Here is a 12,065-nt window from a genome sequence, read left to right as displayed (position 1 = left end):
CCCCACCAACTTACATCCACCCCAATCCACACAGGCATAGCCCATTCCATGTGCACCCGGTGTACTCACTTGTTGGTCTGGAGGACCGTAGAGTAGCGCATACTGGGGGAGGACCCCATCCACGAGCTTCTCCAACTCTTCAGACGTGAAGGCAGGGGCCCTTTCCCCAGTCGCAGCAGCCATTGTATCTTCCAGACCGAGGTCACAGCAGCACTTGCAGTATAGGTCCTCTCCTGTGGATGATCAGGTCTCGAGTGATTAAGCAGATAGAAAATGGCGGTCACGCCCGCGGCGGTGCGTACCGCGACCGCCGGCGCACTTCGTCATTGGCTCCTGAAACCCATAGGCTTCAATGTTAACCAATGCGGCTTTGCGCCGCGGTCTTCGACCGCCTACCGCCACGGTGTGCCCCGCCAGCGCATTGACCTCACATCCCATTGTCCCACTTCACAGGTCAGGCAGCCGCCATTTCAAGGGCCTACATGGCTTAATTTTGAATGCGACACACAGGCCTAGGCCTTGCATTGCCACACAAACACGCCTTTCAACCCATTGCCATTCTTTAACTGTGCAAGCTGTCTGTACGTACCTGTGGTTTGGCTGACTCTGTGCTCCATGTTGTCCTTCCTAGGCACCGTCCGCTGGGACTTGCGATGAGAAGGAGGAATCCTCGCGTGTACCGACCGCTGGTGGACCTGTCGACAATGGAAGAACGCCACATCATACTACGATACCGACTTGACCGAGCCACTATCCATGAACTGTGTGCCCAGCTGGAGCCAGCCCTGATGTCCCCCATCCGCCAACCCACAGGGATTCCCCCTCTGGTGCAGGTTTTGTCAGTCCTCCATTTTTTGGCGAGTGGGTCATTCCAGACCACAGTGGCCATGTCATCTGGAATGTCTCAGCCTATGTTTTCAAAGAATTTGAGTAGAGTGTTGTCTGCCCTGATGAAACTCATGCGAAGCTACATCATTTTCCCAGAGGAGGGTGACTTGCCTACAGTGAAGGGTGATTTCTATGCCCTTGGACATATCCCCAACATCATTGGTGCCATTGATGGGACCCATGTGGCTTTGGTACCCCCAAAAGACGATGAGCAGGTGTACCGAAACAGAAAAAGTTATCATTCGATGAATGTCCAGGTGGTCTGTTTGGCTGACCAGTACATCTCCCATGTAAATGCTAAGTTCCCAGGGTCAGTGCATGACGCGTATGTGATGCGAAATAGCAGCATCCCCTATGTGATGGAGCAGCTACAGAGACAACGTGTGTGGCTAATAGGTGACTCTGGTTACCCCAACCTGCCTTGGCTACTGACCCCAGTAAGGAATCCCCGGACCAGGGCAGAGGAACGGTACAATGAGGCCCATGGGCGAACTAGGAGGATCATCGAAAGGACCTTTGGCCTCCTGAAGGCCAGGTTTAGGTGCCTGCATATGACTGGGGGATCCCTGATGTACTCACCAAAGAAGGTGTGCCAGATCATCGTGGCCTGCTGTATGCTTCACAATCTGGCATTGCGACGTCAGGTCCCTTTCCTGCAGGAGGATGGTGCAGATGGTGGTGTTGAAGTAGCTGTGGAGCCTGCGGAGAGTGGAGAGGAGGAAGACTCAGAGGACGACACAGACAACAGGGACAGAGTAATAGCACAGTATTTCCAGTAGCACACAGGTAATGATCACCCATGCCATTTTACATTTCCTGAAAGCCTCCTGCATCTCAACTTTGTCGGTTTCCCCCCAGACCTATGGACATGATGTTTGAATTTCCCTTGCCTTTTCTGTGCTGTATGAGCCACTGCGTGACCTCGGCTTGGTTGGCCCATGGACTAATGCTAAGTTACCTCGGTATGTGTAATTCACAATGTTCACAATACGTAATTGATATGTAATGTGTCATACTTTTGTAAATAAGACAGCCTGAGTCCTGATTGATTTCAGTGCAATGTGTGATTTATTATTAGTGCATAGATATTGGTACATGATGGTGAAACAGTGATGGGTGGGGGTGGAGTAATGTCCATGGCGGAGTCCAGTTCTCAGTCTCACAGGTGCATTGTCCATACGCCTGTGGCAGGATGGAGCAGGGGCAGTTCAAGGTTTGACAGGGTGGCCATGTGGGACAGTGGGAGGACTTCAGGGGGTATGTGATGCTGGCGGGGGACTTGACATCCTACTCGGTCGGTTTTTTTGATCTCAGGCTCCTTTTGCGGGCGGTTGTTGTTCAGCAGGAGGTGGGGTTCTGGGGGGCTGTCGTTGTGGTGGGGCCTCCTGTCCACTAGCGCCGGCGGAGGTGGTAGGCTGTTCCTGTTCCTGGGTAGTGACAGGGGCCCGGTGTGATGCCACATGGTCCCGAAACGTGTCCTCTATGCGGTTCAGGGCCTGGACTATGCTCCCCATAGCGGTTGAGATGTTGGTTAGTTGGTCGCTGAACCCCATGTAGCGTTGCTCCTGCTGTGCCTGGATCTCCTGGAACCTGGCCAGTACCGTCGCCATCGTCTCTTGTGAGTGGTGGTAGGCAGCCATGATGGTGGTGAGGGCCTCTTGGAGAGTGGGTTCCCTGGGCCTCTCCTCCCCCCCCTGTCGCACAGCAGCCCTCCGAGTTGCCCTGTTTCCCTGGGCCTCTGTCCCCTGGACGGTGTGCCCACTCCCACTGCCCCCAGGTCCCTGTTGTTGTTGGGTTGGTGGGTTACCCTGGGGGCCCTGTAGTGGTAGACACACCGCTGCTTGACCTGTCCTAGAGACAGAGGCATGGGCCCGCTGGGTGGGAGCTGTGCGGTTGTTCCCAGAGGGGGTTGGGTCTGCAGTGGCCTGTGTCTGGGTGAGGGGAACCGACTGCCCAGAGGTCCCCGATGGTCCGGGCTGGTCGTCAGGTTCCAGGTCGACAGAGCTGCTGTCATCACTAGTGGCCTGTTCCGGGGGTGGGATGGACATTTCTGGTCCCTCCTGACTGGTGTGTTGTCGTTCGGGTCCTGCATGGGGTAAGAGGGTATGGTTATTGTTTCTGTGTGTGCATTAGCTTGCGTTTTATAGGTGCCCTTGTCCCCCAGTGCTGGCATTCCCTTGGGGGAGGTGTTGTGAGGGTGTTTTGTGGGGGGGGTGATGGGTATGTGCAGTGGTCATGCTTAGGTGATGGGTGTCCATAGTTTGGGGGTGGCATGCAGGGGTTGGTGTTGGGTGGGTTGTGCTGGGGAGACATTCTCAGGGAGGATGTGTGCTGGGGGGTTGGGGGTGAGGGTGGGGGTTAGCATGCTGGGGGTGGGGTGAAGTGGTTGGCCTTGTACTTACCAGAGTCCATTCCTCCGTGTACTCCAGCGAGGCCATCAGGATGCAGGATGTTGAGTACCTCCTGCTCCCATGTTGTGAATTCGGGTGGAGTGGGTGGGGGTCCCCCGCCAGTCTTCTGCACTGCGATGTTGTGTCGCGAGACCATCGAGCGCACCTTCCCCCGTAGGTCGTTCCATCGTTTGCGGATGTCCTCTCTATTTCTGGGATGCTGTCCCACCGCGTTGACCCTGTCCACGATCCGCTGCCAGAGCTCCGCCTTCCTCGCTATGGTGGTGTGCTGGACCTGTGAGCCGAAGAGCTGGGGTTCCACTCTTATGATCTCCTCCACCATGACCCGGAGTTCTTGGTCCGAAAAGCGTGGGTGCCTTTGTGGTGCCTTTGTGGTGCCATGGGGTGGTGTGTATGAGGTGTGGGGTGGTGTATGTGATGATGTGTGTGTTGGTGTGTGGTGCTTTGTGCTTCTATGTGGTGTGTGTGATGTTGCGGTGTGCCTCTGTGTGTCTGGCTATCTATTCTCTGATGTGTGTCTCTCTCTCCTTCGTCTCTGGTTTTTGTTGGTAGGGGTTTGTGGATGATGTGGGTGTGTGTTTTATATGGTATTGGATGTGTGGGAGTGGTGTGTGTATGTGTTTCAGGTGTGTGCCTTTCAAATTGTCCAATGTGGTAGGGGTTTGTAAAGGTGTGTGTATTTTGACCGCGGCGGTGTGTACCGCCAATGGAATACCGCGGTTGAATGACCGCCGCGTGGATTTGCGGGTCATAATGGTATGGGCGTATTTCTGTTGGCGTGGCGGTGGAGGTTTGGTCTTCTCCAGTTTACCGCTGGCCGCTGATGTGGCGGACTGCAGCGGAGGGCGGATTTTCAGAGGTTTTGCAGTTGTGGGTCAGAATGTCCGTGGCGGCTGGCCGCGGCGGTATTGTGGCGGCCTTCTGACCGGCGGTAAGCGGCTTTTACCGCCGAGGTCAGAATGACCCCCATAGTCAATGTACTTCCCCAAAAGGACAATAAACTCCATCCAGACTCCAGGCATGCTCTCTCTCATAGGAGGTAGCAAACCTGTAACCCGTCGCTGTATCCTGAAGATGGTGGTACCAATGACCATCGTGCATGAAAAAATGTTCTTAGACAAAATAATTTCAAACATTTTAATGAGCATTTCATTACGCTCCAAAACATCCACAGTTCTTGCCCTCAGAAAGGACTCCACTACCAATATTCCAAATTCCTTATGAATGCATGTGTAGAGACTAGTCACATCAAATGTCACAAAGATCAACTCCTCTGATCATGTCACATCATTAAACGTAAGAATATCTTTACCATCCTGAATATAGGACGGAAGATTATATACAAAACTTTGTAGAAATGTGTCTACATATTCAGATATATGCTCTGTAGGAGAGGCCGCCCCAGATATTTTAGGTCTACCAGGGGTAACCCTCCCATTATGGATATTGGTTAATATTTATATGTAGGAAGTTGGCTCTGTATATACTATCCCAGAGTGAGAGATAGCCTGCACAGAGTGCAATGGTTCCCCTTAGAGGTTGATAGTGGCAAAATTAGATAATACTAATGCGTAGTAGTGTGGTCGAGCAGTAGGCTTGTCAGAGGGCAGTGTTAAGCATTTGTTGTACACACACAGGCAAAAAATAAGGAACACACGCTCAAAGCCTGAACTCCAGGCCAATAGTTTTTATATAGAAAAAATATTTTCTTAATTTATTTTAGAACCACAAGATTCAGGATTTGAGGTAAGTACATAAAATGCAAGGCACTTCACACAGGTAAGTATCGAACTTTGATTTAAAACGGTAGTACACACAGTTTAGATTAAAATGGCAATAGGCTAATTTAAATTGGACACTGCAAAAATCAACAGTTCCTGGGGGAGGTAATTTGATTAAGTTTCTCAGGTAAATAAAGCACTGACACAGTCAGTCTCCTGGGCATAGGCAGCCCACCATTGGGGGTTCAAGGCAATCCCAAAGCCACCGCACCAGCAACACAGGGCCGGTCAGGTGCAGAGGTCAAAGGAGGGCCCAAAACACAACACATAGGTGCCAATGAATAACAGGGGTGCTCTGGACCTAGCCTGCTTACAGGTAAGTACCTGTGTCCTCGGGGAGCATACTAGGGGGTTTTGTAGAGCACTGGGGGGGATGGGGGTGAGGGCACACACAGGCCCACAAAACACACCCACAGCGGCACAGGGGCAGCCGGGTGCAGTAGGCAAAGTAGGTGTCGGGTTTGCTATTGAAAGCAATGGAGGGACCCGGGGGTCACTTAGGCGATGCAGGCAGGCCACAGGGGGGCTAGGATGAGGGGCGCCTCCTGGTCACTCCTGCACTGGTAGGTGGTTCCTCTTGGTCCTGGGGGCTGCGGGTGCAGTGCTTGGTCCAGGCATCGGGTTCCTTTGTTACCAGGCAGTCGCGGTCACGGGGAGCCTCTGGATCCTCTCTGCAGGCGTTGCTGTGGGGGTGCAGGGAGGTTGACTCAGGGTGCCCACGTCGTCGTAGTCGCCTGGGAGTCCTCTCTGCGGTGTTCTCCTGAACTCAAGCCGGTGGCGTCGGGTGCAGAGTGTGAAGTCTCACGTTTCCGGCGGGAAGAGAGAGTTCTTTAAAAGTTTTTTCTTTGTCGCAAAGTTGTTGCAGGTTCTGAACAGTGTCACTGTTCTTTGGAGTTTCTTCGTCCTTTAGGTTCAGGGCAGTCCTCTGAGTCCTCAGAGGTCGCTGGACCCCGTCTGATGCATCGCTGTGCAGGTTCTTTGAGTCTGGAGACAGGCCGGTAGGGCTGGGGGCAAGTCAGTTGATGTCTCCGTCGTCTCTGTGGGGTTTTCAGGTCAGCAGTCCTTCTTTCTTCAGGTTGCAGAAATCTGATTTCCTGGGTTCAGGGTCACCCCTAATTACTAAATTTAGGGGTGTGTTTAGGTCTGGGGGGCAGTTGCCAGTGGCTACTGTCCTTGAGGGTGGCTACACCCTCTTTGTGCCTCCTCCTTGAGGGGAGGGGGGCACATCCCTATTCCTATTGGGGGGATCCTCCAAACTCAAGATGGAGGATTTCTAAAGGCAGGGTGGGTCACCTCAGCTCAGGGCACCTTAGGGGCTGCCCTGATTGGTAGGTGACTCCTCCTTGTTTTTCTCATTATCTCCCTTGCCGCCAAAAGTGGGGGCTGTGGCCGGAGGGGTGGGCATCTCCACTAGCTGGGATGCCCTGGGGTGCTGTAACAAAAGGCATGAGCCTTTGAGGCTCACCGCCATGTGTTACAGTTCCTGCAGGGGGAAGTGAGAAGCACTTCCACCCAGTACAGGCTTTGTTCCTGGCCACAAAGGCACACACCCCATGTGGCCAGAAACTCGTCTAGTTGTGGCAGGCTGGCAGAAACTCGTCAGCCTAGCACTAGGGGTCGGACTGGTATTCAGGGGGCATCTCTAAGACGCCCTCTGGGTGTATTTTACAATAAATCCCACACTGGCATCAGTGTGCATCTATTGTGCTGAGAAGTGTGATACCAAACTTTCCAGATTTCAGTGTAGCCATTATGGAACTGTGGAGTTCGTAATTGACAGACTCTCAGACCACATACTCTTTATGGCTACCCTGCACTTACAATGTCTAATGCTTTTGCTTAGACAGTGTAGGGGCATAGTGCTCATGCAACTATGCCCTCACCTGTGGAATAGTGCACCCTGCCTTAGGGCTGTAAGGCCTGTTACAGGGGTGACTTACCTATGCCACAGGCAGTGAGAGGTGGGGATGGCACCCTGAGGGGAATGCCAGGTCGACTTAGTCATTTTCTTCCCACCAGCACACACAGGCTGTGAGGCAGTGTGCATGTGCTGAGTGAAGGGTCCCCATGGTAGCATAATACATGCTGCAGCCCTTAGAGATGTTCCCTGGCCATAGGGCCCTTGGTACCAGGGGTACCATTTATAAGAGACTTATCTGTGTGCCAGGGCTGTGCCAATTTTGGGAACAAAGGTACAGTTTAGGGAAAGAACACTGGTGTTGGGGCCTGGTTAGCAGGGTCCCAGCACACTTTCAATCATAACTGGCATCAACAAAAGGCAAAAAGTTAGGGTGTAACCATGCCAAAGAAGGAATGTCCTTACAGTATAAACAAGGGAATCTTGGATGTTCCAGCCGGGAGGTATTTATATTCTTCCTTAGAGATCAAACAGCGCTCTCTGCAAACATTCAACGTAATTTCAATAAATGTATTCAATTCCTTCATGGGATTTTGGTTAACACACTCATAACAACTGGTATGTGACAGTTGCCTATCTCTTTCCTGTATATAATTGGATTTATTAATTAGCACAACATTGCCCCCCCTTATCCACTTCTCTAATAACATTCGAGGAGTCTTTCTGTAATCTGTGTAATGCCAATATTTTACCCTGTGTCAGGTTGTCACAAGATCTAACAAATCTCAATGGCTTATCAAATACATTACTTAAGTCATCCATAACTTTTGTTCTGAAAGAATATATATATAGGGTGTGGGTTAGATTAAATACATTTTGACCTAGGTCTCAATCCACTGTCCACATCCACATTACTCATTATACTCAATTCCTCCATTACTGTTTGGACATCCATTGATTCTCCACCTGATAGAGACAAACGTACCTGTAGATCATAAATATCAAATACTATATGTACAGAAGCTTTAACTTTAGGAATTGGAACTGGCCAGTGATTTATTTTTCCAGTGAAAATTTCCTTTAATTTTAAGAGGCGTTTAAAGTTGAACAAATCAATATGTGTCTAAAACATTAGGAGTTCCCCCAGCCCACAGTTACTTTCAATGGATGCTAAACCACTGCTGCTGGCAGTATTAGTCTCAACAGTCTCATCCCGTCCTCTCTTTCTCTTACCAGTCATGTTAACATTGCTACATATCGTCCATGTTGGTACTTTGAAATGCTTAACACACAGGCCCTCATTTCAACCTCGGCGGTCTTTTTCTAAGACCGCTGAGGTACCGCTGTGCTAAAGACCGCCAGTGCAGGCGGTTTTCCGCGCAGCGAATCATGACTGCTGGCAGCCGTCCGTCCTTTTTCACGCGGAGAGCCGCCAGCAGCCATACTGGTGGTCGGTGGGGAAGTGGAGGCTGCTCCACCTCCACCGCCCCGTCATCAGAACACCGCCCACCGAATCCCAACCCAGGAATCGGTGTGGCAGTGTTCTGGTGACGCGGAGCTGGTGGCGGAGCAGCCCCATAGATCCCGTCCACTCACGGAGGATCAGCGGACAAGGTAAGGTGATCGTCCGTTAGGGGAGGGGGGGTGTTGTGTGCGTGCATGGGGGTGTGCGTGTGAGTATGTAGAGGGTGTGTGTGAGTGCGTGTATGCATGCAGGGTGTGTTGTGTGTCTGGAAAATGTGTGCGGGTCGGTCTGTTTGCATGTCTGTTTGTATGTGTGCGGGTATGTGTTGTAGTGTATGTGTGCGTGTGTATGTTGATGTTGGGGGTGGAGAGTGTATGTTGATGTTGGGGGTGGAGGTGGGGAGGGGGGTGTGTATGTTGATGTTGGGGGTGGGGAGGAGGGTCCTGCCACCTTTAAGGGGTGGTAGGGGGGGTCGGGGTGTGGGGGGAGGACTCAGGGTGGGGGAAGGGGGTGGGGAGACCCCTATCAGTGCCAGGGAAGTAATTCTCTGGCACTGATAGTGCCTACCGCCATGGATTTTGTGGCAGTTCCAAAACCACCCGAAATCCATGGCGGTATGCAGGGTCCTGATACCGATGGCGGTCTGGTGACGGAAGTCTCCAGCCCAACGGTCGGAGTGGAGAAGTGGGGGATGACCATGGCGGTTACCGTCATGGTCATAATTCCATTATTTTTCCGCTGGCCTTTTGGCGGTATGACCGCTACTTCTCCCCCGCCCGCCAGGGTCGTAATGAGGGCCATAATCCTTTAGTAAAGCTTCACTGCTCTTTCCCACGCTACCAGGACTGAGCTAATGATTTATAATTGTGAATCCAAAGGACCATTTTTGGGGTATTGTGAGATTATTACATAGTGAAGTGTAACCAGCATCACAGACAGCCTTAGTTACAATCAGTGGCTACTACTGCTCCAAATTAAGCAGGATACCAAACATCTACAACATAACAGTGGGTGAGTGCTAATGCATGATGATCATTGTCTGGGACCAAGGAGTGACCAGACAGATTTTGATAATTCTCCTTCTAACACTAAAGAAGGATGAACAAGTAGATGAGTGTTGAATCCTGTAGTTTTAAACACGGAAATATGGAACACCAGATAAATGGCCCGGGGTTACACAAGACAAATAGACAACCACTAGTTTACTGATCTTGGGGATGTTATCTAGACCAAACAAACCCTGCAAAGCCAATAGGTTTTGCCTATGCAAGATCTATTGACTGTCAATGGCTTTTAGATGTGAGCTGATGTGCCTTATTACAGCTTTTTTTTTCTTTAAGCCATGTTGCACAGCAGCCTGTGGCGATGTGCAATATTTCTAAAAACAAATTGACAAAGCCAAATAGCTCTTGCGTATGTGAATGCTATTTGGCTTTATTTAATGTTTTGCTTTGGCAGATGAGAGGATTCGGAGGGAGCATGTAGAACTGTGGAGTCAGTGGGAGGGGTTGGGGTAAGCAACACAAGGGAGGTTTCTGTTACACTGCTGCAGCACCCCTCCCCCACACTCATCTCCGACTTTTCAGCTTTATTGGAAACCCGATACATCTATCCTTGACATTTTCCCAGTGCGCAGGAGTGCTTTGAAGGTAAAGTAGTGTTTGACGGGCCTAGCGGGAGGTCATTCACACAGTCATGCATGTCTCTCTCTTTATGGGCGTGGTATGGGCATGCTACCAATCCCAGATTTCATTTTGCACAATTTTGTGATCTTCCACTTCCACTGAATTCTTGTTACTGGACTCGCACTGTTTCTGATTTTACATTTTTCGTCCCTGTAAAACACCTTCTACCAAAAGTATGACAGGCACCAAAGCACTTTCTTAATTTACACCCCCTCACACTTGGATATATCTAAGAAAATCACATAAAAGGGAGGGTGGAATGGGCAGACAACCATTAACTGCAGCCCAGTCTCTTGAAAAACAGAATACATGCAGTTAAGTGATAGTCTAGCGCCTAGATACGGGTAAGCTCATACACAAGGAGCTAAAAAACCCACTTTGAATGTCTTTGGGGCATACAATTCTTAAGAGGGGCAGCGTGGCTGTGGAGCCCATGCAAACACATGCTTGTCCAGTCTCTGCCTCAATCACGTGTTCCAGGGTTCCGAGGGAGTAGCAAAATGATGGACAGAAGGAGGAGGGCAAGGAACAAACAACACGGGGGAGATGTTGGGAAGGAGTGAGGGTGCAGCAACATAACAGACCGTTGGAGGAGGCAAGCAACATGAGTGCGATGTGGAGGAAGAGGGAGAAGCAACACAACGGGCGGCTGGGAGCAAGCAACATGAGGTCGGTGTGGGGGTAGGGAGCAGCAACACAATAGACAGTGGAAGGAGGGCTTGGAAGTTTGGGCAAGAGCACGGAGAGTGGGAGAAGGGAGGGACAGCAGACACATGCACTCTTATAGAGTGCATGGAAAAAAAAAAGAAAAAAAAAAAAGAGTACCTGCAGGAGCAGGTCAGTGGAAGGACACTGGCTGCACACAGGAAGTTGTACTTTGTCCATGCTCCACAACAGGTACAACTCAAAGTTCAGACGCTGACCAGTAAGAAGCAAGGAAATGAGAGGGCTCTAAGCCCATAAGTGTTTTGTTTTTTACAAAAGATTTCACAGACAGCATAACCTAAAAATCAAGTAAATAGTTTCTCTTTACTACCAGAAATATGCTAAGATAACCAGAACTAGCCCTCCACAGAAAATCAAGATGCCCTTCCTTTCGGCTGTGTCAAAAACGCATGCATGCTTGTGAATGTATAGTTTGAATACATTGTAAACATTAATTGACCTTTGGTGCAAAAGTTGGATTAAGTATTTCCTAACAAAACAAAAGGGAAATTCTTGTGGATGAATGGACAGTTGTAGGCATACTCGACTGTCGTCTGCTAATTAGGTCCAACCAATTTTCTTCAATTTTGTAACAACAACAAAATAAATAAATAAATAATTTCCATGGTGTTGCTCTGCCACCAAGTCTGGCCATCTTATTCTGGATGAGAGCTTGATAAGAAACAAAGGTCTTAGATTTATTCCAAATGCTCCCTGTAGGAAAACAGAAAACTCACTTGTCCGCACAGATACTCTAATATTTCTCTGCTAAAGTCTGCTGGTATTTTGACTCTGCACAGTTCATTGTCTGCTGTCTCATTTCTTGTGCCTTAAATGCAGAAAGACTGCAAGCTGCATCAAAGGAGAGCTTGTTATTTAATTTCTCAGTTGCACTTCCTGGCTATATTTTGTACTGATGAACTATACTCCCTTTGCAGGAATCCTGACATGTAGCACACGGACAAGGAAGAGGTCCCAAAGTAATGTGTAGTGAGGGGCTAGGCCCAGCAACCGCAGCACAGCCTTCATGTGCCCATTATATAAAATGGAACAGATAAGACCTGTTTTCCTAAAGGGACTGGGTTCCTGGGTAATGAAACCAGTTTGAAAGAAAGGAATTTTGTTTTACCATAAGAGGGAGTTAATGTACATGGCCTTTTGTCAGCGGTACAGTATTTTTACTGCTAACAGTTGTCATATCTTGAAAAGCTTCAAACTGACCACGGAAAATTGAAAAGTTTTAGCCATAAGTAATTAACCCGTAGTAGACGA

This window comes from Pleurodeles waltl, chromosome 4_1 (assembly GCF_031143425.1).
Source record: "Pleurodeles waltl isolate 20211129_DDA chromosome 4_1, aPleWal1.hap1.20221129, whole genome shotgun sequence".
In the NCBI taxonomy this organism is placed as follows: Eukaryota; Metazoa; Chordata; class Amphibia; order Caudata; family Salamandridae; genus Pleurodeles; species Pleurodeles waltl.
The sequence above is the reverse complement of the archived record's forward strand: the minus strand, read 5'-3'. Positions refer to the sequence as shown.